This window comes from Mirounga leonina, unplaced genomic scaffold (genome assembly GCF_011800145.1).
Source record: "Mirounga leonina isolate KUSES-001 unplaced genomic scaffold, KU_Mleo_1.0 Mir_98, whole genome shotgun sequence".
Lineage (NCBI taxonomy): Eukaryota > Metazoa > Chordata > Mammalia > Carnivora > Phocidae > Mirounga > Mirounga leonina.
The window spans coordinates 1,788,007-1,799,415 of record NW_023270921.1 but is presented as its reverse complement, the minus strand read 5'-3'; positions in this window follow the sequence as shown (position 1 = coordinate 1,799,415).

The following is an 11,409-nucleotide window of genomic DNA, read 5'->3' as shown; positions in this document are numbered from 1 at the left end:
TAAATAAATAAATAAATAAATAAATAAATAAATAAATAAATAAATAATCTTAAAAAAAAATAAAAATAACACTTACTTCTTTCTACCTCACACCCAGGAAATATATGCAAATCTAGATTGTCAGACTTTCTTTTTTAAATGAAACATTCAAAAAAACATTGGCCCATCACATTAAAGTGCAAAGACATTGTTAAACTATGAACCTACTAATACTTCTTTGTCCTTGATTTAGGGAAATATAGAAAAGACCTGGAAATAAGGTAGAAACATAATAACATATTTTGAAAAACAGATAATAAAAAATGTAGTGAATCTTTAGTTCCTCATTATGATTATTTTGGGATGATAATTAAGCTCCAAATAGATGGGTGAAAAGGAAAACTAGGATCAAAGGATGTATTCCTAACTCTACTACTCAAGCATAAAGCCAAACGTGTCACTCCAAGACCTCATTCACTTATCTTAAAAATGAGAGGTCTATTAAAAAAAAAAAATCTGAGCTCCCTCTCATCTCTGAAATTTGATAATTCTAAATTTCAGCTCTTCACATTTATTTTCCTGATCTGTTTTTTGGATTGTATTGACCATCTGTATTTAAAAAATAAAAAGTAGCTGGTTAAATATCATGTATAAAAACATCAATACATCCTGTTCCTGACTTCTTTTTTTTCCCTCTGTGTTTGACCACTACATATCTGAACTGATAAACTGAATTTAATCTGTGGTGCCTAACACATTCTTGCAATGACTAATCTTTATCAATCACCAAAGTTTGTTGTGCTAACTTTGAAATAGCTGTTGATAATGTAGTTATTTCATCCAATTGTAACAAGAAGAATTTAATGAGTGTTTGAAGTGTGTGTGATTATGCTATTTGGAAATTATACATTTTCCAAGATAAGGATTAAACACAAATCAAAGGAAGTCAATATTTCATTATGAATGGAAGTGATTATATGTAATCGGCAAACTTTGAAGCTTTCTACACTAGCGTACTGAATAATCCACACTGTTGTTTTGTTATTATCAGTAGGATTGCACTTTTGTAGCTTTTGAAATGCCTGCTGTTTGCATAGTTGAAGGTAAAGAGGAAAGTTTGTTTTCCCACTAACATTTCATTGATTGTTTGCTTTTCATTGAGAGTTTGTGACACTTTATCTCCCTGGCAGCTGGACTTTTTACCTGTCTTATATGGAGTGGTTTCATTAGAACCTAATTGATTTTGCAGTTGATGAACTCAGTGCTAGTATGTGTTGTCTCTTATAAACTATTTTCTACATGGACCTTCTTTCTTCTAGTGATACAAGAATAATTGACCCAGTATTTAAATAACAGTGTACTAAAATAGTAAAAAATTACTTTGATCCAGTTCCAATGTGGTATTTATTTCTTATCTAAAGCAAAGATATTTCCTTTATCATTCCTTGCCTTGTTTTATCTCACAAAGGTTGATTATTAAAAAGTGATGAAAGTTTATGTAATTCATTTTATTTTATTTTTTTTAAAGATTTTTTATTTATTTGACACAGAGACAGCGAGAGCAGGAACACAAGCAGGGGGAGTGGGAGAGGGAGAAGCAGGCTTCCCGCCAAGCAGGGAGCCCGATGTGGGACTCGATCCCAGGACTCTGGGATCATGACCTGAGCCGAAGGCAGACGCTTAACGACCGAGCCACCCAGGCGCCCTATGTAATTCATTTTAGATGTCAAACAATGGCTTTGCAAAATGGGAGACAATCATAGCATGAAATCTAAAAATAGTCTTATGAACACTGATGAGTTGTCATGTTTTTCATAGGTAAACCATAATGTTCATTTCTATGTTATCTCTTACCTCTAAATATTTTGTGTGTGTGTGTGTCTGTGTGTGTCTGTGTGTGTTTGTTTTTTATGTCTGGACTTTTCCATGGTGAGTTTTCAGCATTTAGACAATATTTTTGGCTCTTTTCTTATGAAAAATGTTTTTAAAGTCAAAATTACAATTTGATATACGTGGTAGCTCTTTTTATCAAACTCAGTATACCCACTGCCCTATTGTAGAAAAATACAGCGTGTTTGACTTTCCATAAGAAAACTCCAAGACTTAATGAGCTAAAGAAAGCCCTAAGTGAAATCCACTGGCCTATTATTTTGTTGTCCATGGGATTTAATAACCATGTGGAAAGCATTGTTCAGCGTATTAGAGGGTGGCCCCTTCAGGTAAAATCTTAAATGTACCAGCAAAGCAAAATGGGGACCTCCTCTCTCTATTCAGTTTTAATCTCTTTCTTTCAGGGGCACGAAATTCATAACCTCAAGTTGATTAAATTAAAAATTCAATTAAATACATATTTTTAAGTGGACACACTTGCTTTGAACAGAATAGCATCTTCTGAATTATAAACAGTTTTCAGAAGAAATATACACCAGAGATAGCCATTGCCATTTTCTGAGAAGTTATTTAGCATGTTTTAAATCAGAAAATTTAATATGCACTCCAAAGATCAAAGAACCAATAGTTAAAAGCTAAATAAGAATATCTTTGTGTAATTTTCTATTATTCTGTTATATTGAGGATAAAAGACTATCCAGAATATTGTGTCCAAAAGTATCCTTTTATCATTTCTATATTTTTAAACTTTTCCTGTGCACTAATAATTCTCTAACATTTAACCCTTACTTATTTTAAATCAAATTACATGATATGTAATTCTTTCATAAAATTCTGCATTATAGGAAAACATGTTGCGCTTCTAACATCAAGAATTATGTTAAAACTAGCTGAGCATTGTCTTTATCTTGGCATCTGAAGTAAATATATATCTAGAAGAAAAAAAATACAAAAACTTTAAGAGGTCCTAAAGCTATATTTTAGCATTTTAGAGATGAAGCAGCCTTTAGTAAGATATTATATTAAATTTGAAACTGCTTGTGGAGGTTGTGTTTTTTAAAGATGTAAATTAAATGTGGTATTTCCATAATTAAGTATAAAACAAATTAACAAATAAAAAGTGTTAACATTGAACTTGTCTTAGGGATATGTTCCCAGAGCTAATAACATAAATTAAACTAAGGCTTTCAGGTATTTGGATAAGCAGACAGCATTCTGAAATATATCCTCAATCACTTCCATCTGGGAGATGGGAAGCTCCAGCTTTCATCATATCCTGTCAAGTGGTTTGGTTTATTAAAAGTCTAAATTAGATACTACAAAACCAACACCCAGAAATGCAGAGATTTTGTCATTGAGATGATAAAAATTTACAGTTGGTGTTTTAATTTTTTTAAGGACAAGAGTTATCTCCTGTATTTGATGTTTGAATTTTTCTTTTTTTAAAGATTTTATTTATTTATTTGACAGAGAGAGACACAGCGAGAAAGGGAACACAAGCAGGGGGAGTGGGAGAGGGAGAAGCAGGCCTCCCGCTGAGCAGGAAGCCCGATGCGGGGCTTGATTCCAGGACCCTGAGATCATGACCTGAGCCGAAGGCAGATGCTTAACAACTGCGCCACCCAGGCTCCCCTGATGTTTGAATTTTTTTAAGAACAAGAGTTATCTCCTATATTTGAATTCTTAGCGCTTAGTATATTACTTAGCACTTGCTCTGTAGTCAGTAGTCAGTATGTCCTTATCGTGTTTGTTTTTATTGAATTAGTAGCTGATTCCCATAAAGCAATACTAAACAGCTTAGAAAGAAGAGATGGAGTCCATTACATTTCTTTGAACTTGTGGCTGATTTATTAAGTACACTTTGTTATACGTTAAGATTTGGCTAAGTCACCAATGCATATTTCTGTATTTATTCTACACGCTGAGAGCCATAAATGGTTATTACATATCTGAATAATAATAAGGAAGTATTTCTTTTTTTTAAATTTTATTATGTTATGTTAGTCACCATACAACACATCATTAGTTTTTGATGTGGTGATCCACAATCCATTGTTTTCGTATAACACCCAGTGCTCCATGCAGTACATGCCCTCCTTAATACCCACCACCGGGCTAACCCATTCCCCCCACCCAAAACCCTGTTTGTTTCTCAGAGTCCATAGTCTCTCATGGTTCATCTCTCCCTCTGATTCCCCCACCCCTTCATTTTTCCCTTCCTTCTCCTAATGTCCTCCATGCTATTCCTTATGTTCCACAAATAAGTGAAAATTAAGGAAGTATTTCTGCTAAATTTTTAGTTACAGAGAGATCTATATTATCTTGTGGGTTGGTTCTCAGTGACATCAAGTGCAGTCATACACCTGTCTTATAAAAAGGAGCTGGGATGCCTGGGTGGCACAGTTGGTTAAGCATCAGACTCTCGGTTTTGGCTCAGGTCATGATTTCAGGGTGGTGAGATCAAACCCCGCATCAAGCCCCACATCAGGCTCCATGCTCTGTATGGAGTCTGCTTGAGATTCTCTCTGTCTCCCTCTCTTTCTGCACACCCTGATCATGCTCTCTCTCCCTAAAATAAATAAATAAATCTTTTTAAAGAAAGGAACTGACAGTCAAAGAGTGTGCCACTCACTTAATATTTTGGTTCATGATCATCTGGACATCCTAAAAAGAGATGATCTATGACATTTTCTTACTTCATGCATAGGCAATAAACATGTCTTTTTGCCTAGGAAGAAAGGAGCACTGTAAAGGTTGCTCAGACATAGGTAATTTGAAAGAGATTGAAGAACAGTTTTATAATTAATATTTATGGTTTTTAATTCTTATGCTTATAATAGATAAAATAATCACCTTAGCAACTAGCAAACTGAAAAATAAGTGAAAAATGTAATTTGTTACCATAACTTTTAAATGTCCTCTTTCAACATTATTTCTACCAACAATGTCTGCTGGGGTCATAAATTCAACATAGAATTTCTTTTTTATTCTCTTGTCATTTCTTTTCACATATTCTCAAAGCAGATGATTTTTTTTATTCCTTTTAAAGAAATATTTTAACAGGGTCTTCTCTATCTTAAAGACATTTTTACCAAAATTTCTTGGTTATTTAATAAGCAGAAAATATGATGTATTATTTTAGCTTTGTTAAGTATTATTGGTATTAAAGAATTTTGGTTATTAATTCACATCTCCAAAATATGGGTTTGTTTGTTTATTTATTTATTTATTTATTTATTTATTTATTTATTTAAGATTATTTATTTATTTATTTGACAGAGAGAGACACAGCGAGAGAGGGAGCACAAGTAGGGGAAGTGGGAGAGGGAGAAGCAGGCTCCCCGCTGAGCAGGAAGCCCGATGCGGGGCTTGATCCCAGGACCCTGGGATCATGACCTGAGCCGAAGGCAGATGCTTAATGACTGAGCCACCCAGGCGCCAAAATATGGGTTTATTTAAACAAAAGTTAAGTAATCATGCATTATACTTTACTTATGAAAATCAATGTAGGGGCACCTGGTGGTTCAGTTGGTTAAATATGGGACTCTTGATTTCAGCTCAGGTCATGATCTCAAGGTCCTGGGATTGAGCCCCATGTTGGGCTCTGCACTCAGCAGGGAGTCTGCTTGAGGATTCTCTCTCCTTCTCCCTCAGCCTCTCCCAGCACTCACACATGTGCTGTCTTTCTCTCTCTCTCCTTTTTTCTCTCTCTCTCTCTCAAATAAATGAATAAATCTTAAAAAAAAGAAAATGAATGCATGTGTTCCATGCATATAATAAAAGCTAATTAAAAACTTACATGTATGCAAAGAACATATTTTCTCTCTCCTCTCTTTTTCTGTCTTTCTCTTTCTCCTATAAAGACTTCATTTCATCCTGGGATGCAAACTAAGAATTACTACACCCAGAAACTTACAGAATTTATCTCAATATCTTAGATATAGTGAGTACTAACTCAAAATGTTTGTTGATTAGAACTATACAGAATATGTCTAAGTCTTTCTTGTGCTTATATTTTCAGTGAACAATAAATAAACTATGTAGAGAATATTATATATATTTTGTATACATTGGAATACCTTGGATATACATGTGTAGTAAAAAGTACACCCACAATGAGAACTTGTGTGCATATAAACTAATCCACACATTGGAGGGATAGAGACAATCAACAGATTTCAGGTTGCACAAGAGAATATACATATACATATATACATATATATATATATAATATATATAAAGATTTCTTTATTCATTTGAGAGAGAGAGAGAGACCATGAGCAGGGGAGGGGCAGATGGAGAGGGAGAGAATTTAAAGCAGACTCCCAGCTGAGCATGGAGCCTGAAGCAAGGCTTGATCTCATGATGCTGAGATCATGGCTGAGATAAAATCAAAGAGTCGATGCTTAACCAACTGAGCCACCCAGGCACCCCAGCACAGGGGAGTATTTTTAATGAACACTTCTATAACACTTTCCATACTCTAAATCATAGTTATATAAGGATAAAATTTAATTAGTGCTAGATAATTTTTTGGACCCTCACAAATGCAGTATGATAAAAATGTTACCTTCAACTTTCTCTATATTTATGTGTGAGAAATACCTAAAAAAACAGAAATAAGAAATGAAATTTCTTCTATGAATTGTCTCTCTAAAACAAAAAATAAGATATAGCCACTGGGATAGTAACAATGGAACCAATGTGATCAATGTGTAGAATCCGAGTACTCTTGCTTGGTCTTTAATAAGATCTGAAATACTGAGACCAGAGCTTCACCATTACATGTGGCAGGACAGCACAGTAATCAAGAGGAGAACATTCTTCAGGAGACACATATGAGTTCAAACGAGGTTTATTTTAAATAGTGTGATACTTGGATTCCATTTCTTTTAACATTTTTGCTCCAAAATTGTGGGGGATTTTTGAAGGAAGTAAAGTCAATATCAGATTCCTGAACTCTCAACTTTTATTTTTTCAAAAATTTTTTCATATTCTCTTAGAGGTTTACTCTCTAGAGGGATTTTTTTCCCCCTGAAAGAATGCACACTCATCTGGAAGAGATTTTAGTAAACACACTGACTCACCCCTTCAGTTATCAGAGAAGGATAGAGTTTAGAAAGATTGGTGAATTTTAAGAATGATGCAGCAAGGTAGTCAAATACCTCAAAATAGAATAATTACCTACATCTTACCTTCATTTTTTCCCATAATTCTAAACATATATCCTAAGATTTATTAGACATTCAAATTTTTATGAAAAGTTAAAATAAAGGTTTTATTTAAACTAATTACCTCTTTGCCTTTTCATCTTACTTTTAACTTTTCCTTCTTGTTTAACTACTTATCAAACTCTGTCAACTGAGGCATCAGTGTCTAGAGGCTCTCTTTCTAAAGTTAGAACAGTTTTGACATCAGAATTTACATAAACTTCTGTGGAACATTTCTTAAATGTATTAGTTTTGTTCAGAATTTAGGTGAGATTTTTAAGTACCAATTAAATTTTTTTGAAAATTAAAACAACGTTTCATAATAGGATTGAGTGACATTTTTTAATCATTTGACTTTATTTCATAGAGCAGTTTAAAATTTACAGAAATATTGAGTAGGAAGTACAAAGATCATATACTCATTCTCCAATCCTCCCTACCAAAGTTTCCTCTGTTATGAACCTCTCGAATTGCTACATTTATTATTACTGATGAATCCAGTCTGATACACTATTATTAACTTAAAGTCCAGTGCTTACATTAGAGTTCACTATGTTGTACAGTTCTATGGATTTCTCCAAATGCATAATATCATACATCCACCATTATAATGCTATATATGATCTCATGAAAAATAATTTCACTGCCCTAATACCCCTCTGTGTCCCACAACCCTCTCTCCAACCACTGATCTTTTTACTGTCTCCATAGTTTGTCTTTTCCAAGATGTTATATAGTTGGGATCATAAGATGTCTAGTCCTTTCAGACTAGCTTCTTTCAATTAGCAATAAGCATAGAGTTTAAGGCTCTTCCATGTCTTTTTGTGGCTTGCTAGTTCATTTATTTTTATTGCCCAATGATTTGCCATTTTATGGATATACCACAGTTTTTTTTGTTTGTTTTTTTTTTTTTTTTTTTAGTATCTGTTCACCCATTGAAGGCCATCCTATTTACTTTCAGTTTTGTTCTGAATAAGGCTGTTATAAACATTTGCATGCAGGTTTCTGTAGAGAAACAAGTTTTCAAGCCCTTTGGGTAAATACTTAGGAAAGTAAATTGCTGGATATGACTATGGTTAGCTTTGCTAATAAACTGCCAAACTGCTTTTCATAGTGTCTGTACCATTTTGCATTCCTACAAGCAATGAATGAGGCCTTCTGTTGCTCTCCATCCTCCCCAGCATTTGTTGCTGTCAGTGTTTTGGATTTCAGTGATTCTAATAGGTATGTAGTGATATCTCTTGTTGTTTTACTTTGCAATTCCCTAATGACATATTATGTTAAGTATCTTTCCTTAGATTTATTTGTCATCTGTACATCTTCTTTAGTGAGATATTTGTTCAGACACCATAAAAAGAATGCTCCATGAAAGAAAAAATAGCTAAATTGGATTTCATTAAAATTAAAAACTTTTGCTCTGTGAAAGGCATTATTAGAGAATGAAAATATATGCTCTAGATTGGGGAAAAAATTTGGAAAACACTTATCTGATAAAGGAATTCTAAAATTAGACAAAGAACTCTTAAAGCTCACAATGAGAAAACACACAACCAAATCAAAAAGGGAGCAAAACATCTGAACAAATAATTTTTAAAAATAACAATAAATGTTACATACTCATGAGTATGTATAAAATTAATTAGAACATTCTCTTAAACTGCAAACCTACTTAGTTTTGCACAGTATTTTTTTATGTTAATCAGTCCTTATTTTTAAAAAGACTATTTTCAAGCTTACAGAGAATTAAATGGATTATTTAAAGTTCATTAACTGGAAAAAAAAAAAACTCTAACAGCATTAATTTAAAAAATGAGAAAAATGTTTTTGTACATATTAATGTCAATATAGATTAAAACCAAAAGAATATTGTTGATTTATTATTATTTTTAAATAACAGCTTTATTGAGACATAATTTACCTACTTAAAATTTACCCTTTTAAAGTGTCAATTCAATGTCTTCTGTATGGTCACAGAGTTATGTAACCATCACCATCTAATTTTAGAATATTTTAATCACTTCCAAAATAAACGTGTACCCATTAGTAATCACTCTCCATCCACTTTCCCCCAGTCTCTGACAATCACCAATATAATTTCTGTCACTATAGATTTGGTTATTCTGGAAATTTCATATAAATGGAATCATATACTACATGGATTTTTTTGTGAGTGGCCTTTTTCACTTATCATAATATTTTTGATACCCATCCATGTATGAAGTACATGTATGTTGAAGCATGTATGAGTACTTCATTCCTTTTATTGCCAAATAATTTGCTATTGTGATGGTTTATCATTGATGTAAAGAATATTTCATGCTGTCTCATGCAAGATATGTATTAAGTACTGACTATGCCTTTAGAAGATTTTCTTCAGACATTTGGTAATTCATTAAAAGGAATGGCAATTGATTTTAGAAATGGAAATATTCTTTCAAAGCCAGAGAAGACTGCTTCTCACTTTTTTAGTACATATTCAAAGATGCAGCAGATACAATGCAGGGTTCCAATTAACCTTATTTAATACAATTTAAACAAAGATACTCACCCCCTGAAAACACCCACAAAATGTGTAAATATATATGGTTATATATATGGCTGAGTGAAAATAAAGCTAATTATTGCAAAAGAGTTAGAATTATTTTTAAAAAATAAAAAATATGTTAAATAGCAATGGTGAGAGTGGATATCCCTGTCTTATTACTGACCGTAGAGAAAAAGCTCTCAGTTTTTCTCCATTAAGGATGATATTAGTTGTGGGTCTTTTGTGTATGGCCTTTATGATGTTGAGGTATGTTTCCTACTTTGTTGAGGGTTTTTATCAAGGATGGATGCTGTACTTTGTTTAATGCTTTTCCTGCATCTATGGAGAGGGTCATATCATTCTTATCCTTTCTTTTATTAATGTGGTGTATCAAATTGATTGATTTGTGAATATTGAACCCACCCTTGCAGCCCAGGAATAAATCCCGAATGATTGTGGTGAATGATTCTTTTAATGCACTGTTGGGTTCAATTTGCTAGTATCTTGTCGAGAATTTTTGCATCGATGTTCATCAATTGGTCTGTAATTCTCTGTTTTAGTGGTATCTTTGTCTGGTTTCAGAATCAAGGTAATGCGGGCCTCATAGAAGCAATTTGGAAATTTTCAATCCATTTCTATTTCTTGGAACTATTTGAGAAGAATAAGTACTAAATCTTCTTTAAATTCTGGTAGAAATCCCTTGGGAAGCCAGCTATCCCTGGACCTTTGTTTGTTGGGAGATTTTTGATTACTAATTCAGTTTTTTTGCTGGTTATGAGTCTGTTCAAATTTTCTATTTCTTTGTGCTTCATATTTGGTAATTTATGTGTTCCTAGGAGTTTTTCCATTTCTTCCAGATTGCCCAATTTGTTGGCATATAATTTTTCATAACATTCTCTTAAAATTTCTGTGTGTTTCTGCAGTGTTGGTTGTGATACCTCCTTCATTAGTGATTATATTTATTTAGGTCCTTTAGTACTGGAGTACTTAGTACTAGTACTTAGTACTTAGCCTCAGTAGTCAGACAACAAAAAGAAATAAAGGGCATTCAGACTGGCAAGGAAGAAGTCAAACTTCATTATTTGCAAATGACATGATACTCTATGTAGAAAACCCAGAAGACTCCACCAAAAACTTACTAGAACTAATATATGAATTCAGCAAAATCACAGGATATAAAATCAACATACAGAAATCTGTTGTATTTCTAAATCAATAATGAAGCAGCAGAAAAAGAAATCAAGGAATCGATCCCATTTACAATTGCACCAAAACCAATAAGATAGCTAGGAATAAACCTAACCAAAGAGATAAAAGATCTGCACTCTGAAAACTATAGAACAATTATGAAAGAAATTGAAGAGGACACAAGGAAATAGAAAAACATTCCAGGCTCATGGACTGGAAGAATAAACATTGTTAAAATTTCTATACTACTGAAAGCAATCTATACATGTAATACAATCCCTATCAAAATACCAGCAACATTTTTCACAGAGCTATAGCAAATCCTAAAATTTGTTTGGAACCACAAAAGCCTGAATAGCCAAAGAAATCTTGAAAAAGAAAAGAAAAGCTGGAGGCATCATGATTCTGGACTTTAAGGTATATTACAAAGCTGGAGTCATCAAGACAGTATGGGGCCGGCACAAAAAGAGACACATAAATCAATGGAACAGAATGCAAAGCCCAGAAATGGACCCAAAACCATATGGCCAACTAATCTTCGACAAAGCAGGAAAGAACATCTAATGGAAAAAAAGACAGCCTCTTCAACAAATGGTGTTGGGAAAACTGGACAGCAAC